Genomic DNA, 20,394 nt, shown 5'->3' on the forward strand with positions numbered 1-20,394 from the left:
TATAACAAAAACTAACTAAAATATACTAAAAACATACTAAAAATAATGCCAAAAAGCGTATAAATTATCCGCTCATCACACTCAGAGTCGTTAGAAAAGCTATACTGGGATCGAAGCCTTTAGAATTTGAAGAAGGTGACCATGCGTTCTTGAAGGTTACCCCAATTATGGGAGTGGGTAAAGCGATACAGACAAAGAAATTGAATCCTTGTTTTATTGGTCCATTTCAAATCCTGAAGAAGATTGGGCCAGTGGCGTATCAGATGGCTTTATCGCCGCATCTTTCGAACTTGCATGATGTACTTCACATTTCACAGCTTTGAAAGTACACTTTTGATGCAACGTATGTGCTAAAGCCTGAATCGGTTTAGCTGAAGAAAAATCTGACATTTCCAGTAGCTTCGGTCAGAATTAATGATGTTAGCATCAAGAAACTATGTGCAAAGGAAGTTTCATTAGTGAAAGTGGCTTGGAGCCAATCCAGATAGAGGAGTATACCTGGGAGCCCGAATCTGATATGAGGACAGACTATCCACAACTCTTTACAGGTAATTAAATTTTAAGGACAAAAATTTTAATTAGGTAGGTAGGATGTGAAACCCAGTTAAATTATAATTAATAAATTAATTATGAGTAAGGAAGGATAAGAAATTATATTTAGGGAAGTAAAATATTTAGAATGCGAATTAAAACACTAATCTTAAAGGTTTTGTGCCAAAGTTTGGCCAACGAGCTAAAACGATTGAATTAGGCCTCACTAGGCCCAAGCCCACACTCAGACCACCCTCCATACTTAACATTCAGCTCCCATCTCCCCTTTCATTTTACACACTCAGCACAAGAAGATGGAAGAGAGGGAAAAACCAAAACTCCAATATCGCTATTCATCTTCCACTTTGATTGCTCATAACTTACAATCTGAAACTCCGATTGATGAGCCATCTACGATCACGTGTTCATCTTGGATTTCTCTTCAATTCTATCTGAATATTGTGGTAAGAACCTTTGAATTTCTTGCCCAGATTTTTGTTCTCTTCAATTTTGTATTTTTGGGGTTGAGTTGTTGAGAAGTTTTAATTTTTTATGTTTAGGGAAGGTTCAACCTTGAGATAGAGTTTGTGAGACAAGAATCTCAATTCTCTAATTTTTTTTGTGTGAAAAACCTAGGTTGAATTATGTGAAATTATGTTATTAGATTAAATAGAGCTTGTTTGGATTGATGTAGGAGTGAAGCAGAACTTGCTTGGTGTGAGTTTGGTACAGAGTTGAGTTTCGGTACAGAGACTTGAGTGCCGATGGGAAGGATTTGAGGATTTAGGACTGCCATTTAAAAGGTACGAGATTTAGTTTCGAGTAGGCATTATGTAAGATTATGTGAATGCCTAGGTTAATTACCCCTAGGATAGGACTGAATAAATTCGGTTGTTGTTGTGATTAGCTAAATGAAGATATGTATGTGTATGCATAATCGAATGTTGGTGTGGTTGAATTATGATGAGTATATTGTATGTTGATTGAAATTGTGATGCATAATGATACCGTTGATAATATTGGATTGGAATGAATTGTGAACATGGATGAGGAATTGACATTGATGAAAATTTGGGTCGAATGCCATGATCGGGTAAGTTTGATGGAGTGTAATAAGTGAACTTGATGTAAATTGTGATGGTGATATTGAATTTGATATTTAATATGTAAAAGGTGTTTGATTTGGATAATTGTTGAGATTGATGGGTAATGAATGAAAGGATGTTAAAAGGATTGATTATGATTGAGTGTTGGCATTGAAACGGAGAAAAAGGGTTTTTGGTTTCAAAAGGAAATTGAAGAAATGGTAAATTTTGAATATGCATAATTTTGTGTAGAAACAAATTTTTAACCAACTCTGACAGGCTATAACTTGGTTCTTGAACCTTTAAATTTTATGAAACTTGTCTTAAATGAAAATTGGGCCTGTTTAGTTTATGACGTTTGAAGAACGGACAATAAATGATTTTTAACAAAAGGGTTATACGCGTTTGAAGTTTATGATTAAAAGTTGAATTCTGCAGAAGTTGTAGAAAATTGAGGTCATACGTGTGCATGAGGGGTGTTACAGAATTGAAAGAGTTTCGTGCACATTTCATGCATACACACAAAAGCCAAGTCATGCGTATGCACAACTTGCATTCTAGAAATGAATCTTTTTTGTTTGTTTCCGTATGTACGTGCAAAAAGAAGGCTCGTGCGTACGCACGATATCGTGTTTTTCAAGAAATGTTGTTTTCAACTGCTTTTTCCCATTCAGTTTGCTTTTTCACTTTTGTAACCCCTATTTAAGGTCCGATAATTAGTTTTTAGGCCCCGGAATGAGTGTGAACATATGGATTAGATTGAATTGATATTTTGGATGAGATTGTAGATCAAAGTGAATTATTATTGATGAAGGCTTGTGGCTAATGCACATATTGAGTTAAGACTTTACTGTGAACTGAATGAGATTTGAAATACTTGTGCTGGCAAGAGCCAGGGTCATTCCCGCCTACATAATTGTGCTGGCAAGGGACGTGGTCATTCTCGCTTGCCTACTGAATTGATTATTACTCTTGGCAAGGACGTGGCAAGGACGGTGGTGAATCACGCTTGCGTACTGAGCTGTGTTATCCCAACACAAGGACAATGGTTAATTCTGCTTGTTTCGTGGCTCTCTTTGGTTGTAAGGGTGGCCAGGATCCCAATTCCCAGAATAATGCCTTCAGGAGAAGGTAACAAGACACTAATCCCTCATAGACCAGCATGTGATAAGTCTGGGTTAACGCCTCTTAGGGATGCACGACAGAGAGACAATGTTCGGGTTACCTACTGGATGTGTCGGGTTTTGGCAATGTAACCGACATGTGAGCTCATGGCCAGTAGGACAGATATGCATCATATGCATTTATGTGAAATTGTTTGAGTGTGTATTGTTTTGGTTTGCCTACGTGTATATCTTTGTTTAACTGCTAATTGGTGTATATGTTATAATTGTTATTGATTATGTTTGCATCCTATTATCTGTGCTTGCTTCTACTGAAATCAATACCAAAATTTGGTGGTATTAAATTAAAAAGAGAAAGGATGAGATGAGTATTAGAGGAACTTGAGATTATGGACCATTGGTTAGTGAAGGACTTAGTTAAATTGCCCTGTTTTTTATTAGTATAATCCTAGGCTTGAATCTTGGTTGTTGGAGTTTAGGATTGCCTAGTGGATTCATGTAGTGTTACATTATCTCTTTTTGGAACTGTTATCCTGCTGGGAGCCTTTTGGTTCTCACCTGTTTTGGAAAATTTTTTATTTTCAGATATAGGATGTGATGCACCTCGCTGAGTGTGCTGGGTTCTCTTTAGAAAGCAAAGACTCTTTTGGGATTTTATTTTGTGCTTAGCATATGTATATATATGTTCTTCACTTTATATATATTAACTTGTATATCCCTCTTAGTAACTATTTTTTTGTATGTTATATTAATATTAAGTAATATCTATTGATGCAGCACTTTAATTGCTTCAGAAGTTAGATGATGTATTCAGTTTTAAGTTCTCTTTGAATAGTTTTAAGTTCTAATATTTTGTTGACTTTTGCAGAACTGTTGCATGTGTTTCGTGAGCATCTTGGATATGTAGTTAATTGTAGGACTTCCTCAGATTTGATATAATTATGTTAGCAAACTAATAAGAACCAAGAGTAAACCTAAATCAACTTGCCTTCATTGACATTTCATGGATTTGGAAAGCACCAAGAATGCACGTAAAGACCAAAGTGGATGGAATAATGATGAGATAGACCAACTTGAGATACAAATGTCCCAAATCAGGTTAGATAGAAATGTCTGTCTATTGGGTTGAAATACCAATATGATTTCTAACTTGCTTTAATGACTCTGTAGCTCATTATTTAATGTGAAATATTTCATGTCAATTTACAGAGAGAGAAAGAGATGTATACGACAAGTTTGGCCACACCTATTAGAATAAAGAATAGAATAATGAATATATAGGTAATCTTTGATTTTTGCTGTTTTATGAATTTGGTGGTTTATGGAAGTACTTAAAGCCAAGATCTATCTAATTGATTTCACCTCCAGGGATTCACCCTCGACTTAAAGCTAAGATCAAAGGTGTACTTGTGTTGTAGTTTAATGACAAGACTATTTTATGTTGTATTATCTGGCAAGGGTTCACACTACTGACATAATCTTAAAGGTAACTTTTCTATCTTTATTCTTTAATTATATCTCTGAGTCATTTTTAAATTTGTCTTTAGGATTTTCCTGAGAAAGAAGGAAGAAGAAAAGGGTAGAACAATACTATGAAAATGAACTAAAAATCTATAATAATAACGATTAATTATTAGTCACACTTTGAGCTTAGAAGAGATACATTTTCCAAATGATTGATAGATTGGATAGTTGTGTTAAATAAGAAGTTTCTTCTATCCATAGGTTGGTCCATTTGATAGTGTCAGTGCTGTCGAATTTGGAAAAGCTACAGCTAAAGACAAATGGCATTGCAAAGCTAAATGAGTTTGATATGTTCAATAGAATAAATAAACCTTAAAATCATTCTTGGGTTTCAATTTCAGTTGGATATACTTTTCATGCTTTGAATACAATGTGAATTAGACAAGTTAAAGCATGTTAATATTTTCTTTTCCTAAGTGTTGAACTGTTATAAAAAATGCGGCAGATTACATAACCAGTTTTTTCATATTTGGAGACTTACGTGGCATCAAGTAGCTCCTTGGACTTCAATCAATTCCATTAATCTGTTAATCGTTTTAAGTACTAATTATATTTCTTGATTATCTTTAGATAAAAATATAATTGGAGATGAACTGTACTCAGTCATCTTTATGCTTTGTACCGCCGTTATGCTTTAAAAGAGGTGGATCTCAACAATGATGCTCAGGTAATTATCTCTATACTTCATCTCAAGTGTCATAATGTCATCCATTTTTTCCTTTCATAAATTTCTCTATATATAATAGGAGAGCAGTACATGGTTTGTTACTCGACAAGTGGCATTTTATTTGCTCGACAAGTGTTAAGTTTTATTGCATGACAGTTGGCAACTTAATGGCACAGCAGAAACGTTGAAATGAACCATGAAAAGTGCAAAAAGTAATAAGAAACCAGTTCTCACTTTTCATAACTTTTGGTTCTTTCGTCTTTACTGCATGCAGTTCACACATTGGGTTGTCCACCAATTTTTATCCAGCAAATAAGGCGGAAAATCAAATTCGAATTGAGAAATCAAATTTCAAAAATTCATTTATTTCTCTCCCCTAATCCCTTTCTCCTTTACTCACTCGATGACCACTGAGTTCTCTACCCTTTTTTCCTCAATCTCTCTTTTCTTACACCAAGGTCTCCTCCCACGTTCCCATCAAAGCAAAGAAGAGAACATGACGGTGAAGAAGAAAAGCACGAGGAAGAAGGAGAAGAGGGAGGCGACAACGGCGGCGGCAATAAGAGGCAGCAACCTTGCCACTGAATCAAATGAAAGATAGTGAAAGCAAACAGATTGGTGATAGAAGAAGAGGTAGGAGGCTCCATTATTCGGTGACAGAGGAAGGGGAAGGAGGCGATGGCGGTGATAGAGGCCACCGTTGCTACTGGATACGCTGTCAGATATGCTGCCAGAGAAGAAATTCGTTGGACTGAGAGGAGAGAAAAAATGGAAGAAGAAAAGTAGAGGCTCAGGTTCGTCATGGTCTACAAAGCTTTTACATGATATATTAAATGCTAAAATGTATGAATAAAACTGATGTAAGAATAAAACTGTTGGATCTGCAGAACCCTAAATTTCACTTTTTATGTTATATACTTTTTTGCATTTAGAGTTGATTACTATTGTCTTTCCTACAGTCATGCATCATACTATGGGCTGATGAAAATGGATAAAATACGATGGATTCTATAGTTTGTAGAAAAATCGAAGGGATCTGATCTAAAAAAAATGGTATGTTAATGGTATCTAAAGCCTCAAACTTCTAACATGTTGCCTTGCTAATGCTTGCTTTACAGCTGCAGTAAGTTGACACCACTGCCCTAGGGTTATCTACAGAAGAAGCAAAGAAACATCCTTAGATTGCATCAGTGGGTGGATTAAAAATAAAGTCCAAAAATAAAAGATTATCATAATTTATTTTATTTTCAGTAATTGATTGTAGGTTTAATTTTTCTTTCCCTTTCAAATGATCATAGGTAAAATTAGCTAAGAAGTGAGTTTTTTTAAGGTAAGAGTGTTTGGATTGTGTTTATCAGTACAAGAATTTAAATTTTTGTTGTTTTCCATTTGTTTTGTTAATCTGATTTATGATGTGTTGTTTTCTATTAAATTGATAGAAACTCAGCTTACTCTGTCCGCATATCCTTTATTTGGATTGAAATACCAATATGATTTCCTAATTTGCTTTAATGACTCTTTAGGTTCCATCTCAAATACACATTTCCACCTTTTAAATTTAATTGATTTTTCACACGGTTTTGGTGGACTCTAATGTAAATTTTATGAGCTCTGTAAAAGATTTTTAGTTTTGGTATTAACAGATATATTCTTTTAATATTTTTTACATAGGGTTGGGCATGATGCAGAAACTAAAGATGCTGCCAATGGAGCTATGAAATCGCCGAGGTGGACGATGGGCTGCAAATATCGGGTATACTATGTATTCCTTTTCATATGTAAGATTTGATCCCCTAATTTTGTTTTAATTAGTTATTGTTGATTTTAGATATTATCTCAATTTTTTATATTGACTTTGATATCAAATTTACTTAAATGTCTCTTTAACAGTTAAAAATATGATGACTAGCAGCAACAATGTTAATGTTGCAACCATGTCTATAGCCAAACCATTTAGGAATATTGGCAGCAAAAAAGGCACAAAAGAGGAATGGTTTTAAGATGACATTTTCAGGTATTGTTAAAAATTATGTATCATTACTAAACTGTTTTGTGACTTATTATAAAGAAAGAGTGGAGGAAGGGGAAGAGAGGTGAATACTGTAATTGTATAGTGAGCCATGATTGGTCACTTAGTCATGAAAAATTTAAGTATATTTGAATCATAAATTTTCTATTTCTCATTGATAGATTAAAGATGGACACACTACCATAGTAGGAAGGAGGATTCTTAAGTGATCATGCTTTAGACTTTAACCCAAACTTCTACTGGATATCAATTGGAGCCAAGCTTGGTATCACAGTAGTTTATTACTTTGGATTTGTCTTAGCATTACCATAGTTAAACCATAAATAACATACAAGTTATTATAGAAAAAGAAAAATGAAACAATCATTTTAGTTTGATCAATTCACTAATTTCACAGAAATATATTCACTAATTTTGTGAGTGTGTGTGCTGATTTTTTTTCATTAAAATCTACTACATTTTTATAGTTATTGATTCTATATGAATGTTGTTTGGCTAATTCTTATTTTCACATTGCTCAAATCTCCCCCCTTTACTACTGCAAAGTTGTTGCATTGACCTCTCTTCTATCTTAAGTTTTTAAAATTTAAACATGATTTTCAATGTAGTGATAATTTGTGTTTTGTCATTTTTGAACTATTTCGACAAGCTGTAGCGTTGCCACTTTACATACTCTTTGCTCTCTTTAGTGATAACTTTATCATCATTTTTGTGGTGACTGTCCTTCTTGATGCTCCTAAAAAAATAGTCTGCAATCTCTTCTTCAAAATCAGAGGTATGTTATTCTCTCTTTTTTTTATTATATGACTTGGTAATTTATATAACTAAATTGCTAATGTAAAGATTTAATAGAAAATCTAATCAATTAATAGTTATTTAGACAATATGTAATCAATAATTCTGTTTTCACTTTTTCACTATTCGTTTTGGGGCTGGCAGAATTGATGTTATGTGTGAATTTGAGAATTATTTTTTCTTTTCAGGTTCTGATAAGAATTCAACCGTTGAGTGTGGCGGAGAAGGTCGTGCAAGGACTTGGAAGGTGCCTGAAGCAAGAAAGTGTAAGACTTTATCCCAGGTGCAGCTTAAATTAGGATGCTTTCTTTGTTCTTTCTGTTTGGGTATATAAAAATCCAAATTACAATATTGAAGTGTTTGATTATCATATCTTGAAGATTTATGTTATTTTTGTAAAAATTTTGCTGAACATGGACCAGTTTGTTTTTTAACTGAAGTTTAATCATGTCATATTTTGATAAGATGGTTTAATTGTGATTTTAAGATTGGTATATCTGAAAATCTCATTGTAAGATGAGTAATTCTTTCTATTTTATATGTTTGCACTATGTAACTACTATACTGAATAAAATTAACCATAATTATAATGAATTTATAATGTATATTAGGAGTCTAGGAGCAATAGGAGAAATTTGGAGATGCTACTGCTCTTGAAGTTAGAGTTGCTTCTCTTGGAGATTCTAATGGTCTTGAAGTTGGGTGTCTTTATAATTTAAAGGAATTTAGTCAAAATTATTTATAACAATAATGATTTTTCTCAAACAGAGTCTATAACTTTTTTATTTCCTAAACATAAAGTGTTGTTCAGAGGTGTATGCATATCTTGAGTCGAGGAGTTGTTTGATTATGTTTATATTTCTTTTTCCATGATTGTTTGTAAATTTTGTATGAATAAATGGAGTGTCATTTGTGCAATATGAGTACTGCAAATGCAACGTTGAGTGTGATGCTGTGATTCATTTATATATTGATGTTTCTTTCTTAGTCAAGTACTTTGCTTCTGTTAGGATCATAACAATGTTTTAATTGTCCTTAGTTGGTGTCATTATGGAATCATTTCCAAGCTTCACTCTTTTTCGTTTATTTTTCGTTCACTCTTTTGCTGTGATGTTGATTTGTGTGATTTATTTTTAAACTTTCTTCTTTGCATGTAACATGCTTGATTAAATTTTTATAAACTCTTTGAATTTTGCTTCATTTGTTCTAATGATTAAGAAGTTAGTTAATGAATGCGTGGGTAGTTAATAAGAATTAACTAATATATGGGACTTAGGACTTAAGAGCACTAGCTTATGATTTTACTTTACTAAAACAGAATTAGAAATGTGTAGCCGCATTGCCTTCGTTACTTATATTCTATTGGATCTGAAGAAACTAGATATGTAATGGTAGTTTTTTTGATATCGTAGTTAGATTCTATTAATAAAATTAGGGAGAGAATTTTATGCTCTAAATTGAAAATTTCTGTCATAATCATTTATGAATTGTGACTATGGTGTTTTATTTTTTATAAATTACTATTGTCATGATCATTCTATCTTGCTCACTTATTACTTATTTAACCCATGATTTCAGTTTCGATTATTTACCTACAAGAATATACTATTTTTGTAACTCTCAATATATTTTTATTTGACATATGAAATTTTGGTTTTTAACTTGCATGCTGTATTAGTAGCTAATATAAATAAACATAAATGTATTGTGTAAGAAATCAAGGCAAAAATGCATATTTGATGAATGTATGCAAACATTCGAATTACATGATCTATTTTATTTTTTTCGATGAAAAGGGAAACTAAAACCACCCCCCTTTTCAAATACGGTGTCTTTTTTTCTTTAATTGCTACAATGCACATTTTCTAAATGTATGCGAACATTTTCAAAGATATACCAATGGTGGTTGGTGGTTGTCATAGTAGTAGTTTTCTATCCGTGGATATAACAATGATAATGTAAGTTTTTGTTTGTTTTTCAAGTTGTATTTGTGACTCCAGTTCTTTTGTGCAATAGTTTGGCTATTAAAATTTCTCATAGTTTTAAGTTGCATTGGTTCGTGAATAATAGGCTCTGTTGAGAGTAAATAATAATTAATTCTTTTATTCATTTGGCAGTATTATCAATTATGAAAGTGAACTGTCATTGTCTCGGAAAAAATTTTTGGTTAGACAGTTTTAATGTAACAAACAATATTCTTTAAATCAGGTTTAAAAAAGAAAAAAAGAATTGGATGGTAGTTAAGAAAATTCTTAGTTTGATAAAAAGGATTACTCATGAAATAATTTAAGGTGATTTCTTTAGTAATTTGAATGAGATTTTATTTTATTTAGTTTTTACATGTTGTATGTTTGAACTCTTTAATCTATTTTGGGAAATAAAATGATGTCTATTTAGGATTTTAAGGACTTTAAATTTTTCTATTATAAGCTTTAAATTTCATATGTGAATTAAGTAATTTCGATGATTTTAAACTTCAATTCTAGACTATTATTAAGATGCGAGCTTTAGAGTTCCACATATTAACATTGGAGTTGCATATAAATATTATTTTTTCTAGAAATTTGTTGGCTGGTGGTGTTCTTGGGAGGGTGCAACAAATTTTATGATATGGTATGACATTCTTATTCTTTGAGATGCACTACTAAATATCCTTATTCCTTAACTGTTTTAAGATTTCAATTTGTTTAGTGTTACAAGAAAGTACAACTTTTTTTTACAATGGATTCATTTTGAGTAGAAATATAAAATTGTAGAACAATAAAACAACTTTGTATTATTTTTTTGTTTTTTTAAAGAAGCTCATGAATGATTTTGTATCAAATAGATACCTTTTAATTGAGATCTCAGAATGTGATGGTTTCAAGAGGGAAAAGAAATAAAGTTTCGTATTCTCTTACAAAGATGGTGCTCTTTTAGAATTCACTTTCAAGACTACAGCAACTATTAAGATTTTTAGAAAGGAGGTACCTATTGTTACTATTTCACTTACTAAATTGGGACACTAAAATATTCATTTATTAAATGTAATTGTATTTTGATGGTTACACTTTTTGGTTTCATCGAAATATCCATTACCTTTTTTATTTAATTGTGTTTTTTAGCAATAGCAATATCAGAGGAAAATGGAAAAAATTAGTGGCATATGATGATCTTTAGATTTACAATTTCATAGTTGATGTAGTTCAAGTAGAGTAGCTTTCTTTTTTAATTTTGTTTTTAAGTTTTGATTATGTAACCTGATTATATTAAACCCGTTACTCATCTATAATGAAAATAATGTGGTTAATGGAATCATCTAAAATAAAAAATTTACATTATCTTTGTTGAATTCCATAATATTTTTTTTTGTTTCATTAATAAGTGTGTGAATTTTATTGCTGAAGTTGTAATAAGTTTGATGACATTAAAAAATATATTAATAAATTTATACTACACTAAAAATATATATCATCTTTAATTTTTAAAGCTTTACTATATAATAAGAATAGGGTAGTAGAAATTAAAAAACTTAATAAGTTAAGAGTTAATCTTGCATATATAATCATTTTAGTTTCTATCTTAATCTTAAGTTTTTAACCATTTTAGCATGTAAAATATTATATTTGTGCATCCTATTGTGCATCAATTGTTCTAAGCATAATGCCTATTTGATCTTTAGTCAAATCTAAAATATTTTTATTTAATTAACTTTTTGGGACAGGCAAATATAAAAAAAATTTAGTTATTTAAATTTATATTCAATTTTTACATAATAACATAGAGAAAAAAGTTTTGCCATCATTCAATAAAAGATAAAAAATAAAATTCTAATTTTCTTCAAATGAATATAATTATGGTTTGATTTTGGTCTCTCTTGACTCTTGATTTCTTTCTTTTCTTAATCTCATTAAATTTTTTGAATAAGTTAATTTTATAAAAATTTTATAAAGTTAATTTTATATAATTTATATATTTGCTAAATTATACTATTCTTTTATTATATAATGAATAAAAATTAGAATCTGCTATTAAATGTCTAATGTATAATGAATCAAAATTTTAAAAAATTATATAAAAGCACATAAAAAAAATTTAAGCCATAAAAATTTAAGCAGCGTACGTATGCGTGTGGGTCCACTTAAACAATTTATTTATTAAAACTATTTATTCTTAAAAAAAATATGTGCAAATTTATAGAGTCATATCATGTTACTATAAATTGTCAACAAAAATTATTTTATGATAGTGATTTTATTTTTGAAAAATAACAGAATTTTTATTTTAACTTTTAAGTACAAGTTGAATTGGAATTTAGTTCTTCATAAATATTTTTTTCTTTTCGTGTTTGTATTTGTATTTATTTAACGTATGATGCTCTAATTACCATACAGAGAGGTTAGTAACCTTATGCAAATATGCAATAACTCATTTACTTATTTAGAGTGGCATAATGTGAAAGTTAGAAATAATACTAATTCATTATATGTAAAAGTATTTATCGACAAAAAATATTGGTATAAATGTGATTTTACAAAATTATGATTCAAAATTAGATTGATGTACATAATTTATGTTGAGATATTTTTTTATTAGATATTAAGAAAGTAAATACTTTTAACTAATGTTGGTTAAAATTACGTTGAAGTGTAACTTATTAATAAAATATAATTTATATATTTTTTATATTACTTTTTCAATTCAGTTCGTTTTTATAATGATACTGTCTAATTCATTTAAAAAAAAATCAATGAAATGAATTTTAGTATACAACTTTTTTTTAATAGATGTTAATACGAGTTATAAAAATAAGAAGATTATTTGACTTCTATAAATATAGGTTGGTTGGAACAATTTATATATTGAGTAATAAATTATTATACATGAAAACTTTTTAAATTAAAAATAATAACTATTAATATCAAAGACATATACTAACAAATTTTATAATGGACCAATGTTTGACCCGCGCTTTACTCGAGCTTTACACTAGTCTTAAATAAGAAGAGACAAAGAAATAATAGATCTATTTCTCTTGGTTTTACTAAAAGCAATTAGGAAAAAAATTATCGATGTTAACGAATGTTTTTGCATTCTTTAGAGTGAGTCAATCTTATAGAAGTTGAAAAGGAGGCCTGAGAAAATCAAAAGAAGAATTAAGGAGACACGGGTAGCAATGAAAACCATAACAACAAAAGCAAGCATAATGTATCCTCATGGGTTTAGGGTTTAAGGTTTAGGGTAAAAGATAAAATTTTATTAAGTAAAATAAAATGAAAGCTTTATTTATTAAGAGATAGTATATAGAATCAATTAGGTATACGCTTTTGGTTGAATTTTACATAATGATAGAACTAATCAATTTTTTACGATAATTTTTGTTGCATTTTTTTCATGGAAAATCAATTGGGTGTTCATTATGTGAATACAAAGTAAGATTTCAAAGATCAATAATTTTTTTATACATTTCTAAAATGATTTGATAAAAATTAGATATGCTCTTTTGCAGTAAAATATAGGCTCTTATTTTATTTTGCTTTTTATTATGTAGCTTAATCAGCACCTTATTGCTGAAGATACAAATGCTAATGCTGAATGTACATAGTTTATATTTTTGTTATGCATAACACTTTTAAATATGGGTAGCACTCTTGCATGTGTTTTAGCAATGAACTAATTTGTACTACCTCATAATTGATTTAACAAATATTCTCTTGCTTGATGAACCCAACTATTTTCTTACTTGATGAACCAACCAATCACTTCAGTAATCCTTCCTTCCCTTATGAAAAGTCTTTTATTTGTTCAGGTGCTGTTTTATTTGATGGATTTTTCTATTGGCTTACATGATCACATGACTCACATTTAATTTTGACTTAAAAGATATGTGGATCAATTATTAGGAAATTAAAGTTGAAATTAAACTCAAAGGCCACGAAGTTCATTTATATTGCCTATTTTGATCTTTATCTTATGTGGTTAATGTTCTCATGGATGTGTTATTCTTATAAAATAGTTGAACTTGAAATATTGTAATCTTAGTTTATTTTTCTTTTCAATAATTGATGCGGTTATATTCTTAGTTGAATTATATTGTTATAAATTAGTTTGCTACATTGTTTTTAGATTTCATTTTGTTGCTAAAGCTAATTGTTTTGTTTTAATGAAACATTATATCACAACTTTCATATTTAAGTATTTAATTGGGGCCAAGAAACCTAACCAAATGAGCACAATCAGTTAGCAATTACTGCAATATTTGCAAATAAGTCGAGTTGGTTTTTAGTTTTTAATTTTCTTTTTAGATATCCTTTTCTCGAAATATTTTCGGAGATCTTTCAAAAAAAATTCAAGGTTCTTAGTTTCTTGCTTTCTTGCATTTCTTTTTTAAGTTATTTTTTCTAAAAAATGAAGTATTGCTTTAGGAAGATAGATAATGAAGTTGTTCAATTCTCTTAAGCTTCTCTTCGGTGCAGGTGTTATATATGCTAATACTATAATTTACAATTTCTATGGATTTTCTTCAATTTCGGCTGCAAAATAGTTTTTGTTAATAAGTTGACTCTTAATAGTAATTTCAGTAACTAAATAGTGGAGCTCCAAATGTGGAGGTGTTATAGTATGCAAGAGTTGTAATTGATGTAAATATCATAACTCATTGGATATTTTTTCACTGTAACTTAAGTTTTGTGAATTTATTTGTTGGGTTCAACATTAACTTTTAAAAGTTGTGCTCTTTATTGTATTACAGTGTGTCACTGCTTAGCCTGATAGTCGTAAGCAAGCCCTTCCATTGGAGGTTGCATTGCAAACTTCATTGCTGTTGCGGTCATGTTTAGTAGAATTATTCAAGCCATGAAAGTGAAGGTATATTGTTTGTATGTGATATTTTCTATGTGTATAAATTAAATTAAATCTATCATATAATCCTTGAAATAATGCATTAGCCTTTACACATGATTGTTAATTCCTTCATGTTTTAAGTAAATTTTTTTGTGCATCTAATTATAACTTTCTCATATATACGGATAAGGTAAAACGACAACACTTGATTTAGGAATTGAACCCTTTATAACATTTGGTCTGTTTTTTATTCTTTTTGGAGAACTTCAAAAGGATCATTGTTTAGTAGGTTAAACTCTATATTAGATATACTCATCATAGCTGACAAAATGCATTAAACAGATATTCTCAATCTATAAACATAACATAGATTAATTATATCTTGCACATGTTCTAATAATAGTAATGTAAATGTCTCACAATTATGATTATTGGACCATTTATTATTTTTTTTATGAATTTGCTCTTCAAGAATACATGAGGTCCAATTATCATATATAGAACAAGTATTTGAGCTATTGAAGCAACTCAATTGTGTGAAATAAAAAAGACACGTATTATCAAAAGCTAATTGTTATTTTAATTAATCGATATGATTATACACTATATTTTAATAATGTAGTGAGTTGTTGGCAACATGGTGCATTATATTTCAAGAGTTTGAATGATAATTATGTCTTATATGTTTTAGATTGTTCATATAGCTTATCAAGTGGGTCATTTTAATATAATACTATCATTGAGCATGTTGTGCTCAAGGGAGAGGTACTTGGAGTTGATTGTTCGATACAGATGAAAATAGCACTTTTGATTCTAATGACCTAAATTATGACAACACTGAGGTAAAGATTGCAAAGAAATTGAGCATTCAAGTGCATATGACTTCTATAGGAATATGAGCATTCAAATGAAAAAAAAAAAATTCAACACCGCCACCTGATTTGGTAGATTACAAAGAAAAAGCAACCGTAAATATGGAAGAATACTTTGTAACTAATGAACTTATTGCAGCAATTGAACTCAAAGAACTTGAAGCACTACAAAGGATTAATAGTTATCTTGCTTTACATTTTGCCAAATAAAATATTTTATTGTCATAATATTAATAATTAGTATGTTCATTTCATTAATTCCATTCCAACTATTCATTCATAACTATATTAAACCAAACTTATGTCTTTTTTATATGTATTGCACTGTAAGAATTCTATTTCAAAGTGTTAGTACTTATGAATTAGTACTTCACAAATATTATTGTAATGCTTAAACCATATTTTCTTTTATTAAAGTCATTCTTCACTATTGATCTAGCATCTATTAAGTTTTAAGTATACTAAAGGCAATGTAAAAAAATATTTAAATGACAGGAGAAAATCTTTCATATCTCATCTCTATTTAATTATTTGTCTTGAAGTACTCCACAATAAGTAAGAAAAGATTTTAGAAATGATCTGAACTCCTGAAGCAATATTTCATGTCTCATCTTCATTTAATTTTTTATCTTGAACCACTTAATAATAATAAGTGAGTGAAGTCTTAAAAGATGCAAACTAATAAACATATATATAAGTAAAAATAGATTGTTAAGTAGCATGGACATAAACAAATATTAAATGTAATTACTTTTGTTAATACACTAACAAAATGATACTTTAACATGTAATGTGTTATCCTGTTTGTGATAATGCTAGGAGTGTATGCATAGCAATATTATTTGTTTTTTCCAACATTTTTTAATCTTATTAAAATTGTGTGTATGATAAAATCGTTTATTTTCTTTCTTCAAAGAACTTTTTTGTTATGGTAGTAAATGCTAGGAGAATTTTATGTAAATAATATTATTTTTTACCTTTTTTTCAAACAATTTCATTAAAATTGAAGTCGGATACTATATTTAGTGTGACCAACCTTTTTTTCATATTTCCAAAGTTGTTTCATAGCAAAATCAAACTCTCTGAGCCATTCAAAGCTTTAATATTTTATATTTAAAATATAACTTGCTCATCAAATACGTTATACAACTGGAAACTATTTGGCAAACTCCCACTATGTGTTATGTCTTTTTAAGAGAAAGATCGAACAATTTCTTTTCAAACTCATCGAAGTATATAACCATAAAAACATAGCATAATGAATAAAATATTTTACACCAAGTTAAATAAAAACCCTTACAACATAAATAAGGCAGATGAACTTAAAAATAAAGGATAAATACTACAAACGAACCAGCAATGCCATGCATGGTCTTTCTTAGGCAATGCAAGTCGAACCAATATCTAATATTGGTGGTAACACTCATACACACTAAACAAACCACAATAAGTAAAGACATAGTGTTCCACTAAAACCTACTCTAAATAGCACACAACCCCTAAAACTTTAAACCCTAAGTCCTAGCAAGCATAGCTTGTAGCAAAGCATGACTATTACAACTTTCTAGGTAATCCATCACACGGAAAATAAAGTTTCTTCATATTCTTGGATAGATTTAATTTTAACATGATTATCATAAAAAATCCGATGAAGCTTGTTTCTTGTGCATTCAATGGGATTATATCGAACAAAAAAAATGAGAGTAAGCAATGACTTGAGCCCCAGCCAGTTGTAGGTGCCTCTCCATAACTTGGATAACATCATGATCAACCATGACAGCTGGCACGTACAAAGTATCTATCCATTATATGTAAATAGTTGTGACCAATTAACACCTTCATCGGTGTCATTTACCTGCCATATAACTGAGTTGTATGAATAGAATTTGTGATTATTTGATGCCAAACATAGACATCCATCTCTAACCAAAAGACAACCATAATGAGACATAGCTTCAGGAGAGACGTAAATTTAGCCAAAAGTGAATGTCATCAATGAGAAAGATACAATGTATGGTTGATCACCGTTTTCATGGTCAGCAAGCCAATACACAACACCAATGGTTACAACATACGAAGGATCCAACTATTGCACATATGAAGGACATGAAATCCTAACATGTCAATTTCTAATGAACTTGTATACATAGATAAAGTATAAGCAGTGCTTTCAGCTTCGAGTTCATCTTTAAAAATATGCAAAATTGCATAATGAACACTATTCAGAAAGTGCGCAAAGGCATAAGTAAAGGAACCCTCACAAGAACCACGTTGCAAAGGATCATCTAGTACCCGAGGCATTTGAATAAGTGGATTCCAAATCACCAAGTGGCTTCTTCTTCCAAATAAGGAGTAACGGATACAGAAGACTCCCATCTCGACTCCAATGAGCTGAAACCAACTATGTTGGGTTAAAAGAAAAAGCAAGTTTAGGTAGCCGATTTTTCCGGTAACGGCATCAATCTTCATGATCCAATTCACCGACGTGATCACAGGAGATGCAAACCCAAAATAAATAAACAGTGAGTAGCCACGCCTTTTCCATATCTTTGAGATTTAACTGAGAAAGTCAAACGAAGTTATCCTTTGTCTCCAATAACGGCAAGTAGCACTGAAACTGACAATGGTTAAAGCGTCACATAAATAGAGGATTTCACTTATAACCACATTAGGGAGTTGTGGAACCGCTACTTCTGTGAGAAGTATATCACTCATACTTGATCTCAAGCTGTAAAAAAAAATTTAAAAAAAGGAATATAAAGTGTAAGATGGAATATTTGACAAACTTCAAACAATACCTTGTGGTAACCAATGCTTGCTGAACTCCATTTATAGAATATTAATAGATCATTGAAAGCCAACTACCTTTCTAACATGCAATAAATTTCACAAGTTTTAGTTCTTGCATGGTTTAGCTAACATTAAGTGCAAAATGTCATTGTAAAATACTAAATAGTGAAAGAGTTGGGATGGATAAATAAAGCTGAGCTTTTAAGGAGTAAGAATCAACTTACTATGTTAATTGTTTATAATAAAATCGTATTTTCAGAATTTTTTTTACAAAACTCCTCTAAAAGAGTTTAGAATTGTAAGTAGATGATAATTACAAATTTAGATAAAGTATATTTTTTGCCTTTGAAATTTGTTTAAAATTTAAGGAATATTCTAAGTTTTACTTTGTTTTAATTTTATCCTAAAAATTTTTAAATTTGAATTAAATATATCGTTGACAGTAAAGTTGTATAAAAGATAATTTATGCAAATATTAATTATATAATGTCAATCAATTATATATTTAAAAAATAGAAGTATAATTAAATTTTTTAATCATTTTTTATAACTTGCATATGATGTGATTATATTATTATCTTTATTTTGATCAAATGTCTCTTTGGTAAACATTTGAACATTATGTTTATGAAAATCATTACCTTACTTCATCCCTATCATCATCATCATCATCATCATCATCATCATCATCATCATCATCATCATCATCATCATCATCATCATCATCATTCAAAGCTATGTTGTGTCCAACAATTTATATAATATAAAAGAACAAAACTATAAATAAAGAATTGTAAAATTGTGTAAAAAATACTTAGGAAGAGGACATTTAATTGAAAGTGAAAACTTCTCCTAGAATAAAATTGAAACAAAATAAATCTTGATGAATATTTCCAAAACTTTTAACTATTATTAAAAGACAAAAAATGTAACTATTGTACAAATTTTTTTAATCTGTTATTTATTTAATTATTTTCAATATATAATTAGACAATTTTTTAAAATAACTATTCACAATGATTTAAATATTTTTTAAAATAGCTGTGATAATTGAGAATTAAGATAAAAAATATATGGTATAAGCTAATTTACTCAAATATTAATCATTAAATTATTATATATTTAAAAAATAGGAGTATAATTAAAATTTTTAATTATTTTTCATAATTTGCATATGATGTGATTATATTATTATTTTAATTTCGAACAAATGTCTTTCAAAAACATTTTTTGGCACTTTTTTTATAATTTTATTCTATTATACTATATAAATTGTTGGACATAAGACAAATTTAAATAATAATAATAATAATAATAATAATAATAATAATAATAATAATAATAATAATAATAATAATAATGAAGTAAGTTAATGATTTTCATAAACATGGTGTTCAAATAAATTTTTTTTTTCAAAAGACTAATATTTATAAAAAATGACGATACTTTTATCAAATTGTTAAAGTGTCTATGTTTAGAGTATGCGATCAAACCAAAAATTAATCCAATGTTATTGAATAGGTTTTTAAATTATGATTTACGTCATTTATTGTAAATGTATGTTGTTATTGAAAACTTGTTCTAATTAATAGAATGGATGGAACCACATCAATCGCAAGGACAATACCAATTTTATGACTTTGCTATCTAGAAGCCATACAATTTACACATTTCCTTTGAAAACAAACATTAATGGTTGACAATGACATTTATTTTTTTTGGGTATTATTAATTCTAAATAGCAAAACAATAGATAGCTGTAAACTATACTTTCTATGCATAAAGTATCTGTGTTAACAAATGAAGCTAGTTTAAAATATGAATTGTGAAATGATGGCTTCCATCACAGCAATAATCAAGAAGTTACTTTACTCACCATGGTTGCTTAATAAATTAGCTAAATTTTTTTTTTTAAAAAATATCACCTTCATGGACTAAGTTTTGAATTCCAAAATATTATTTTGAATATATTAAAGTTAACTTCTTCAATATTATTTTAAATATATTAAATTTAGCTACTTTGTTTATAATAATAGCATATTGTGTAAAGAAATTAAAAATAACTTTGCAGTGAATTTCAATTCTAAATTAACAGAGACTATAATTTTACTTTAGTTGTTTCAATTTGAAATTTCTAGTATTATACTATAAGATA

The sequence above is a fragment of the Arachis duranensis genome, chromosome 1 (genome assembly GCF_000817695.3).
Source record: "Arachis duranensis cultivar V14167 chromosome 1, aradu.V14167.gnm2.J7QH, whole genome shotgun sequence".
Lineage (NCBI taxonomy): Eukaryota > Viridiplantae > Streptophyta > Magnoliopsida > Fabales > Fabaceae > Arachis > Arachis duranensis.